The following is an 11,226-nucleotide window of genomic DNA, read 5'->3' as shown; positions in this document are numbered from 1 at the left end:
ACTTCATCCAAACTAAGGTTAAATGCCTACCTTTCTTTTCTCTAATTTTCTGGAAATAAGTCGTTCAACTCTGTATTCATTTGGTAAGATTTCTCTTTGTGGAACAATTCTCTCTTCTTTTATAAATATTTTCTGTCCAAACCACAACTCTCCAATTGATTTCCTTTTTAGTACGTAATTGCATATGAAGCGTCATCGTTGATTTTCAGTTATAAAATGTAACATAACTTATAATACGATTAATATTTTGCCGATTTTTCAGATAATTGTCATTTTTATTATCATTTTCCTGTTCTGTACACATAATTTCTGACACTCTTTCAGCTAAGTCGACCACCTACTCTTGTTTATTATGTCTACGTGTACCTGAAACTCTCTTTGACATGTTTTTATTAACAAATCTAAACTTTATTGATGCGTGTGTGTGTGTGTGTTATCTAATCATGGAGGAAACAATATTGCATGATTTTTTTTTTTTTTTATTAAAACGACAGTTTAACACATTTGAAAATATTCGTTTAAATTTAAACATATTGCCTATCTTGCGTTTTATTTTATTCGAATGTAACAGGTATATGCATTAATTGTGTATTGCAACGAGTCTTTTCCTCGCTAAAGACATACAATGAATCAAGATTTTATGCCATGCTTGTTGAATCATTTCAGTTTATCAATACTTTTGAGGTGACGTCGTATTTGTCAATATATTTACATTGAAATTTATAATTCAAATTATGTAACAACTATAATGTGTGTATTGAAATAAAATAATTAATAAAAACGTTATAGGAGAGTATAAATACGACAGCTCTCGCTATCTTATAATCTGTGATCATGTAATCAGCGCCGTATATATATATAACATCTTAATTCTTGTGTGTATCAGTTTACACATATCGTGACGTTCTTCTTTAAATTAGTTAAAATGTTCATATTTCTATTCAAGTTGGTAGCATGAAGAACATTTTTTTAAACTTTGAAACTTATATCGAAAGATATAACAATCTTTCTTCTTTTATATGATAACAAAGTCAATTTAATGTTTATTGATTAAGTATTTTAAATTATTTTTTAAAGATGTGACCTTATTGGTAATAATTTACATTTCACATATGAGAATTAACAACAAAGAAGTCTTTATGACTGTTACGAAACTAGAATTGGTATCAAGAAAGACAAATCCGAAAAATATAATAAAAATATCATCTAGTTGCTGAAATATTGATGAACACAAATATTACAAAGTCAAAAGGGTCTTATGAAAAGAAAAGGTTTAAATCGTCAATTTAAAAAATTTCCACGTTTAATTCAACAGACCGATTTCATCGATAAAACCTCTGTCCCGTGACGCATGCGCATTACAGACCGGACTGATTCTTGACAATGTGCAGATCAGTTATTTAACAAGCTGCCTGAACTAATAGTACGAACACGAGACGACAAACCAAAAATAATTGGTATCACCATGGAAGTAATATTGGAAGGAATAACATCGTCGTCACTTCAAAGGTTTCATCTGCGTTACCGCCCATCTTTCAATAACTCGTTAATTGGTTCAATATCTGGCATGGAAGTTTATTCTCCGCATGTGATCGATCAAATCACTGACACTTATCGGTCATTTTCGTGTTCACGGAGAACTACGAACAGACAAGTTTTTGTCGAATATACATGCGAAGTAACCCGAATAGTCCATTCGTTACATTCCGTTGATGTACGCTGCCGAAAAGAGTCATACGTTCAATTTTTATTTTAGTCCAATTTTTCCCTATTTTTGGTTAGTTTGAACTTAATAGTTAAAACCGACAGCTATCACATACGAAATTGGAGAACAAAGTTGTGTCATTTCAATTTTAAAATTTACAGACAATTAAAAAGCCATTTCCGTATAAAGTTAAGAAGATGACTGTACAAAAAATACGTTTGGACACCCTTTATTAAATACGAAAAATCTAAATCTCTCGTGTATTTATAGTCAATTAAATTATTAACAATTCTAAACGGTTCTATCCTTCAATTTAAGTTCTTGATAACTAATTTGTGTAAAAATGAATTTACCGTAAGACAGAAAGATGCAAGCCCATTTCGTCGGTTTGTTATATTTTTTGCTGTATAGCTTATTATATTAGTACAAGCATTCCACAATAAACACTTTTTAAATATATATTTACGAAAATATTATCCCCGTTTTAGTTGTCCAGTTTCAATAATGCAATCAATGACATTTATGACATATACATAAATTTAGAATACTTGAAAGTAAATATTATTTCATTCAATCTCGATAAACTTTGCACATTTCAGTAAAAAAATCTATGCCTACATTTGCCTACATTATTTTGTTAAACATCATGTGAAACCTGATCGATTCATCGGTATTTAACTGTTTAACTCGGGATCCGCTTTTAACCGGAAAATACTTTTAGAACAGTTTAAAACAAACGGTAAAAAGCAAAAATATGCTAAATAAAATACAATTTTCCATGTTAAACTGCTGTAGTTTGAACAATTCTCGTCCGTTTTTCAAGTTTTTTTCACCATTCGATTTCTTTCTAAAGGTAGATATTCTATGTGATACAGAGCTACCTTGTTATTAATAAACTAGGGATTTCCCACAGGTGCGCTATAATTACCGGACTCGATAAAACCACGTGACTGATAAGAAATTCCAGATGCCTTTTACAACCGCGGTAACGCAGATAGTAACCAAAGGCGTCTTACCGCTGAGACTATAATTGGATGAAATCGTATGACTTTAGTACAGAGCTCAGCATGCTATAAATACATGCTAATTAGTCGTTGTTATTCCTTCTAAATATTACTTCCATGGTATCACAGAGGTTAAACCAAAAAATAATCGTTATAAACCAGGAATCTCAGAATATTCTTTAGCCGAGGTATCTGACTACAACATGTTTGGTAAAAACCTAGACGTCGACACAGGCAGGGGTCTTTTATTGTACATAGATAAACAACTGGACGCATCACAGGTCCATATGAATACAGAATTAATTTAAATCAGTCAGACCAGCTATTATTAGGCTTGATATACAGGTCACCATCAAATAGATCACAAGAGTACACTAAACAATTAAATTTACTTACTACTGAAGCGTGTAATAAAGGCTACTCACATATCTTAATAATGGGAGATTATAATTATCCAGAAATAAACTGGGATAGCTGGAATTCACCAGGTGATAGTACAGAAAGTAATGAATACAGATTTTTAGAAAATCTACAAGAAAATTTCTTATTTCAACATGTTACAAGACCAACAAGATGGAGAGGCACCAATACACCACATACCCTGGACCTGATTTTAACCAATGAGGAGAATATGGTCTCAAATTTAGAATACCAAAGTCCACTAGGAAAAAGTGATCACTGTACCATGAAATTTGACTTCAATTGCTACACAAATATTAAAAGCAAACCTAAATTAATTAAATTATTCAGTAAAGGAAACTACATAAAAATAAAAGAAGAATTAAATAAAATTAAATGGCCAGAATTACTACAGAAAGAAAATGATATAAATGAAAACTGGAAATCAGTTTTAAGTATTATTCAAGATATGGACAAAAAGTATATACCAACAAAAGAAAGGAAACAAATCGGTAGAGGGAAAAATAATTTCCCAATGGACAAAAACACCATAGATAAAATTAAAAGGAAAAACATCCTGTCAAAAAAGATTACCCATAATAACGACCCAAAAGTGAGGAAGGAATACAATAAGATAAGGAATAAAGTAAAAAGTAGGGTAAATAAGTTGAAGAGGGAATATGAGAAAAATCTATCAGAAAAAGCTAAAGAAAACCCTAAAGCTATCTGGAGCTATATCAAGTCAAAAACAAAAACCAAAGAAGGAATTGGGGACTTACATTTGGATCCAGAAGACACAAAATCAGATAAAACGGAAGATAACAGCAAAAAGGCCAAATTACTAGTAGAATACTTTTCCAGTGTCTTCACAAAGGAACCTGATGGCAAGGTACCATCACCAACGCCTGTATTAGTAACTAATGATATGCCATATCAAAAAATTAAGGAAGAAGTAGTGCTGAGACATTTAAATGGATTAAAAATAGACAAATCTCCAGGGATGGATAAACTACACCCCAGACTGTTAAAAGAGATCGCTGAATCATTGGCAAAACCTTTATGTATCATTTATAATCAATCACTTGAAAGTAAGACCGTACCTAACGATTGGAAGAATGCTATGATAAGTGCAATATTTAAAAAGGGTAATAAGTCACTAGCCAAAAACTATAGACCAGTCAGTTTGACATCAGTAGTATGTAAAATAATGGAGAAAATATTACGTGAATTTATAATAGAGCATATGAAAAAGAACAACCTATTCTCTAAAAAGCAATATGGATTTATTGCAGGAAGGTCAACTGGTCTCCAATTATTAGAAGTGATTGATAAATGGACAGAGGCACTAGATCAAGGATTAGACATAGACTGCATGTATACAGACTTTATGAAGGCCTTTGATAAGGTACCACATAAAAGATTAATAGCCAAAATCAAAAATCTAGGTGTCCATGAAGATATAGTAGGGTGGATAACGAGCTTTTTAGAAGATAGGAAACAAAAGGTCGTAGTGAATGGTGAAGAGTCAGACTGGGCTAACGTTACATCTGGGATACCCCAAGGATCAGTATTAGGACCACTACTATTTGTTTTATATATAAATGATCTCCCAGACCAAGTAGATTCTGATGCATACCTATTTGCAGATGACACTAAGATCTTCAGAATAATTAAAACACAAAATGACAGACAAATTTTACAAGAAGATCTTAATAAGATGGAATCCTGGAGTGACAAATGGCTACTAAAATTTCACCCAGAAAAATGTAAATATATGAAAATAAGTAAGAAATCTAATAGCACTGACCATCCACCAATCTATAACCTACTAAATCATCCTATAGCACAAGTTAAAGAGGAAAAAGATATTGGAGTCCTCATTGATGCAGAACTCACATTCGAAAACCACATTAGTGAAAAAGTGAACAAAGCAAACTCCATATTCACAGTTCTTAGAAGAACATTTAAATACCTGGGAATAGAGACATTCATGCCACTATACAAAACCATGGTTAGAACACACATAGACTATGCCAGCTCAGTCTGGTCCCCATACAAAAAGAAAGATATAGACAAAATAGAAGGTGTACAAAGAAGGGTAACAAAACAACTACCAGGGCTAAAAGACATGAGCTACCCAGAGAGACTAAAAAAACTAGTTAACATTGATTGGTTAAATATTTCTCGGTCATGTCCTGCGTTTGAATTTGTTTGTTAGCTTTTTGGTCATGAATGTTTGTCTCTAATATTTAATTAACTGTGCATTTGTATTCAGGTATCGCAGATCAAATTTATTCGTTCATTGTTTAATCATACGTTTTTTGATTGAGTTAAGTCTGCCAATTGATATTTTATCGTATGTTTTTCTTTGTTGTGATGTTATGCTATTGTTTCAGAAAAAGGGAGAAGGTTTGGATCCATTAAAACGTTTAATCCCGCTGCAAATGTTTGCACCTGTCCTAAGTCAGGAATCTGATGTACAGTAGTTGTCGTTTGTTTATGTAATATATACGTGTTTCTCGTTTCTCGTTTTGTTTATATAGATTAGACCGTTGGTTTTCCCGTTTGAATGGTTTTACACTAGTAATTTTGGGGCCCTTTATAGCTTGTTGTTCGGTGTGAGCCAAAGCTCCGTGTTGAAGGCCGTACTTTAACCTATAATGGTTTACTTTTTAAATTGTTATTTGTATGGAGAGTTGTCTCATTGGCACTCACACCACATCTTCCTATATCTATTTTAGGCTTACCAACATTATCCTATAGGAGAATAAGAGGAGACATGATCGAAACCTTCAAAACAATGAACGGACACTACGACAAAGAACTTAGCTCATTTTTAAGAAAGGCAGACGATTCTCAACAAAGATGTAGTAGTAGGACCAACAGTAATAAAGTAGTTCATCAAAGATTCCAATCTTATATCCGTAAACACTCTTTCTCTGTTAGAATTGCTAAATAAAGGCAACAGTAGTATACCGCTGTTCAAAACTCATAAATCCATGGACAAAAAACAAAATCGGGATAACAAACTAAAACCGAGGGAAACGCATTAAATATAAGAGGAGAACAACGACATAACACTAAAATGTAACACATATAGACAAAATCCCACGAGAATAACAAATATAACATATATATATAACATCAAAACCAAATACATGAATTTGGGATAGACAAGTACCGTGACACGTCTTATCGCAATGTGAATTTACACTCAAAAATAAGAGAAAACAAACGACACAACGTTATAATGTAATACACACAGAAACGAACTATAATATAACAATGACCATATTCCTGACTTGGTACAGGGCATTTTTAAAGGAAAAAATGGTGGGTTGAACCTGGTTTTGTGGCATGCCAAACCTCGCACTTTTATGGCCATGTGAAATATAACATCAAAATGACAACACAGGACTACAATATAAATAAATTGGAGAACACAATTGACAAAGAATCACACGAACAACAGCCAACAAAAGGCAACAAGTTCAAAATTTTAATACGCCAGAAGTGTATTTTGTCCACACAAGACCTATGTGTCGCACAGATACAAAAGTTTGAAAGCCGAAACGAGTACAAAGTTGAACAGCATCGAGGACCAAAAGATCAAAAAGGTTGTGCCAAAAACGGCAAGGGTTTTCTGTTAAGTTACCAGAAAATCCCTATAATTTAGAGTAATTAAACCTGGAACAAACTACCAGATAAAATAACAAAGTCACCATCGATAAATTCATTCAAAAATCGACTAGACAAATATTGGTCAGACGAAGAATTATACTATAATGACTATAGAGCAGAAATATCCGGAAGACTGTCACGGTCAAAATAGTATAAGAAACACATTAAACTACGAGTCTGGTGAAGAGGAACCTTGAGGGATCCTGTACTGGAAATCAACTATAAGTAACTATAAGTAAGTAAGTAGACGTTTTAAGGAACCCATACACTAAATATGGCTTTCATATTACTCACAATAAGCGAGAAATTCGTAAGACTAAAGAACTCTTTTTTTCAAGCAATATTTGAACCATAAAAAAAAATGAGGTCAAGGCACAGCCACTTGTCTCAGTTTTTGTTCCTATATAATTCTGAGATAAGTGCATGTGGGTCATGGACATTGTACTTATAACGACGGATTTTTCAGTATACGGATATATATATATTAAACTGCAACAAAGAAATGATGCTGTTAACGTTAATAACATTAGTATTCTGTCGATACTTGTCTCAGTTTTTGTTCCTATAAAATTCCGAGACAAGTGCCTGTGGGTCAAGGACATTGTACTTATAACGACCGATTTTTCAGTATACGGATATATAATTTAATTTTGGATGTAACGCGTCTTCTGATTGGCTGACGTTATTCTGTTATGAGCCCATAGACATAATTTAGTCATGTGACCGTGACGTAATCAACGTTTTTTCATGGTTTTCTACGTTTTAAAATGGAATTTAGAATTAAATTATAAGAAATGACTGTAATATTTTTTCTGTCTATTCGAAATAACATAAAAAATGTGGTGCACACTGTTAAATAACCCGCTACGCGCGTTATTCAGTGTGCACCAAATGTTTTATGTTATTTCTTCATAGACAGAAAAAATATTACAGTCATTCCTTAAATATATTAAACTGCAACAAAGAAATGTTGATGTTAACGTTAAAAACGTTAATAACATTAGTATTCTGTCGACCGTTTGTGTTCTATTGTTTGGTCTCTCGTTATTCGCCTTTGTCTTTTACAGTCGAGACATATAAATCTGCTCCTAGTGATTTACTTACCTCTTTCTGAATTTGTTAGTCAATATCTGGCGTTGATCAAACAAGATAGGTATTAGTTGTTTTCATTATTTATTACAAGAAAAAACAAGTAAATAATTACTAATTATAGATGACATTATTCGCTGCACCCAAGCACTTCGGCAGCAACCATTTGATTTTCTGGGGGGGGGGGGGGGGGGCTATGGTTTTTTTTGGAAAAAAAAGTTTGTTTCCAGTTTTTGGAGAAAAAAATAATTTGTTTTTGATTTTGAGAAAAAAAAATTGTTTGTTTCACCCTCAGCTGCCACTATATGTAATGCTAAAATTGAAAGAAAAAAATTGTTTTCGACTTGTCGCGAAAAAAATAGATTGTTTTTCGCCGCAGGCGAAAAAAAAAGTTTGCACAGAAAAAAAACCCATAGCCCCCCTCCCCCCCCAGAAAATCAAATGGTTGCTGCCTTATATGGTGAAATTCAAGATTTATTTAAATCTAACTTAGTCTTAAGTCGTTATAATACTATCCAATATCTTATTTTATATTTGAAATCAACTTATGTACGACAAATTATCAGCTATTGAGCTTTTCTGATCGTTTGAAATTCGACCTAGATTATTAGTTTGATGTTTAAGTTCAAGTCAAACAAAATCTCTAATTGAAAAATAGAAATTGGATTTTTTTTTTAAAACTCACGTTGTCTCTTGTGTAACAAATCCATTCATTGCGTCTTTACTCGTCGTTGGACACATACTTGAAGATTGCTAGCTTAAACTTATTTCGCTCATTCAACGGTTCTGATAGTTCAAATTTCAATAATGCCCAACACAAAATTCACTGGCAGGAGCAACTAAATTTTCGCACAAAACTTTAATAAAGAAATATAACAAGAGTGCACACGCTGAAATGTCTCGCCTTCTATACTAATCATTGATATTATGTTGATAGTCCTAAGTATAAAGCTAAGCTTTATTACAACTGTCACATAAACTTAACATTAACCAAGATAACTAAACAAAGACCAATGAACCTTGAAAATGAGGTCAAGGTCAGAGAACCATGCCAGGCAGACATGTACAGCTAACAATGCTTCTATACAACATATATAGTTGACCCATTACTTATAGTTTAAGAAAAATAGACCAAAACACAAAAACTTAACACTGTGCTATGAACCGTGAAAATGAGGTCACGGTCAAATAAAACCTGCGCGACTGACATAAAGATCATAAAATATTTCAATACACCAAATATAGTTGACCTATGGCATATAGTATTAGATAAAAAGACCAGATCTCAAAAACTTAACTTTGACCACTGAACCATAAAAATGAGGTCAAGGTCACATGACATCTGCCCGCTAGACATGTACATCTTACAATCATTCCATACAACAAATATAGTAGACCTATTGCATATAGTATGAGAAAAACAGACCAAAAACACAAAAGTTTAACTATAACCACTGAACCATGAAAATGAGGTCAAGGTCAGATGACACCTGCCAGTTGGACATGTACACCTTACAGTCCTTCCATACACCGAATATACTAGCCCTATAGCTTATAGTATCTGAGATATGGACTTGACCACCAAAACTTAACCTTGTTCATTGATCCATGAAATGAGGTCGAGGTCAAGTGAAAACTGTCTGACAGACATGTTGACCTTGCAAGGTACGCACATATCAAATATAGTTATCCTATTACTTATAACAAGGATTTGTATCTAACTATACAAATCCTTGCTTATAATAAGAGAGAATTCAACATTACAAAAAATTTGAACTTTTTTTCAAGTGGTCACTGAACCATGAATATGAGGTCAAGGATATTGGACATGTGACTAACGGAAACTTCGTAACATGAAGCATCTATATACAAAGTATGAAGCATCTTCCACCTTCTAAAATATAAAGCTTTTAAGAAGTGAGCCAACGCCGCCGCTGCCTCCGGATCACTATCCCTATGTCGAGCTTTCTGCAACAAAAGTTGCAGGCTCGACAAAGATGACATATTAGCTAGCGACCCAAGCAAGGACTCTGTAACATTCAATGTTAATCGTATTTTCGATTAATTATCCACGAGAGACAAAAATTAAGTAAAATATTAAACAATGGTCATATATGAAAATATCTTAACAAAATATAATACGAAAAGCATTAGATTAAAGCAAAATTATGATAGAAAAAGCGAATCGAAAGAAAAATAAGAAATAAAATTGCAATGAAAAGCAAAATTCTAAAATAAATATAAAGATGGACATTCTGACTAAAAAAAAAATTGGGGACAAAAATCAAATTTGGACATGAAATAAACATTGAATGTCCTCGATTACCGACTTCTCCAAAGTAATTTAATTTAAGAGGCCGTGTTTTCAATAATAGAAAATTCTCAAATACCATTCATTCATTTAAATACCAAATGTGGTAAAATAACAAGATAAATATAATTGAGCGTCGTACACCCAAACAAATAGTCCGAGATTACTCTGACGTCCAACGGCTGTTTTGCCAGACAAGCTGGGGCCCCAGCTTGTCTGGCAAAACAGCCGTTGGACGTCAGAGTAATCTCGGACTACCAAACAAACAGATAGAGAATAGAAGAGCTAGTTTGATTAGACTCCGTAAAACCATAAAAAATAGGATTTAGCAAGTATATGTCGACATTCCCCAAGCTCGTTTCACAGCATAACCATTTAAGATTACTTATTTATTTTGTCGCAGCTTCATGTTTGTACTTTGCAGTTCTTAACAGTGCGGATTTTACCAAAAAAATGTATGACTAGTATATATAAAATGACGGCCAAAAACTGTAGTAAGACAGATTTATGTCAAATCCCAGGTATTTTATCCCCATACCACCTTAAAATAAACAATAAGAATATTTGTTTTAACAGAAATCGGAAGTACTGTTGTGTTCTGTGTTTCAATTCAAATTCATTTGGGTTTATATTGATGTTTTTCAACTGAAAAAAAATTACGAATAAAACAGCGTTCCCTTAATATTTGCCTATTTTATGTAAAAATTGTCTCCAACATTGTAAAATTGTTAAAAAGACTTAGCAATATATGATTTCAAACTTTGATACTCAAGATCCAAAACGTTCAAAATGCTTACCTCTTTTGACCAGGCATCAGAGAAAAATAAATACAGAGGAAATTGGCTATGCCTCTTAAGCAAACTTTGCCTTCCCACGCATTGGCGGATCCAGGGGGGGGATCCTGGGTTGGAACCCCCCTTTTTTTGAACGATCAATGCATTTGAATGGGAGCATATAGTTGGAACCCCGCCCCCTCCTTTTACTCTGGGTTGGGAACCCCCCTTTTTAAAATGGCTGGATCCGCCCCTGCCACGAAC

The 11,226-nt window shown here is 33.2% G+C and overlaps 1 long non-coding RNA gene across 1 annotated transcript; it reads right to left on the bottom strand.

Moving 5' to 3' along the window:
* Positions 1–7,945: 7,945 nt before the first annotated feature.
* Positions 7,946–8,898, bottom strand: LOC143051413 (uncharacterized). The gene is made up of 2 exons (XR_012970759.1): positions 8,331–8,898; positions 7,946–8,028 (listed from the first exon to the last, which is right to left on the bottom strand). It is a non-coding gene; the product is annotated as an uncharacterized LOC143051413 (long non-coding RNA).
* Positions 8,899–11,226: the final 2,328 nt, after the last annotated feature.

Source organism: Mytilus galloprovincialis, chromosome 1 (genome assembly GCF_965363235.1).
Source record: "Mytilus galloprovincialis chromosome 1, xbMytGall1.hap1.1, whole genome shotgun sequence".
Taxonomy (NCBI): Eukaryota; Metazoa; Mollusca; class Bivalvia; order Mytilida; family Mytilidae; genus Mytilus; species Mytilus galloprovincialis.
This window is presented reverse-complemented; position numbering and strand designations above follow the sequence as displayed.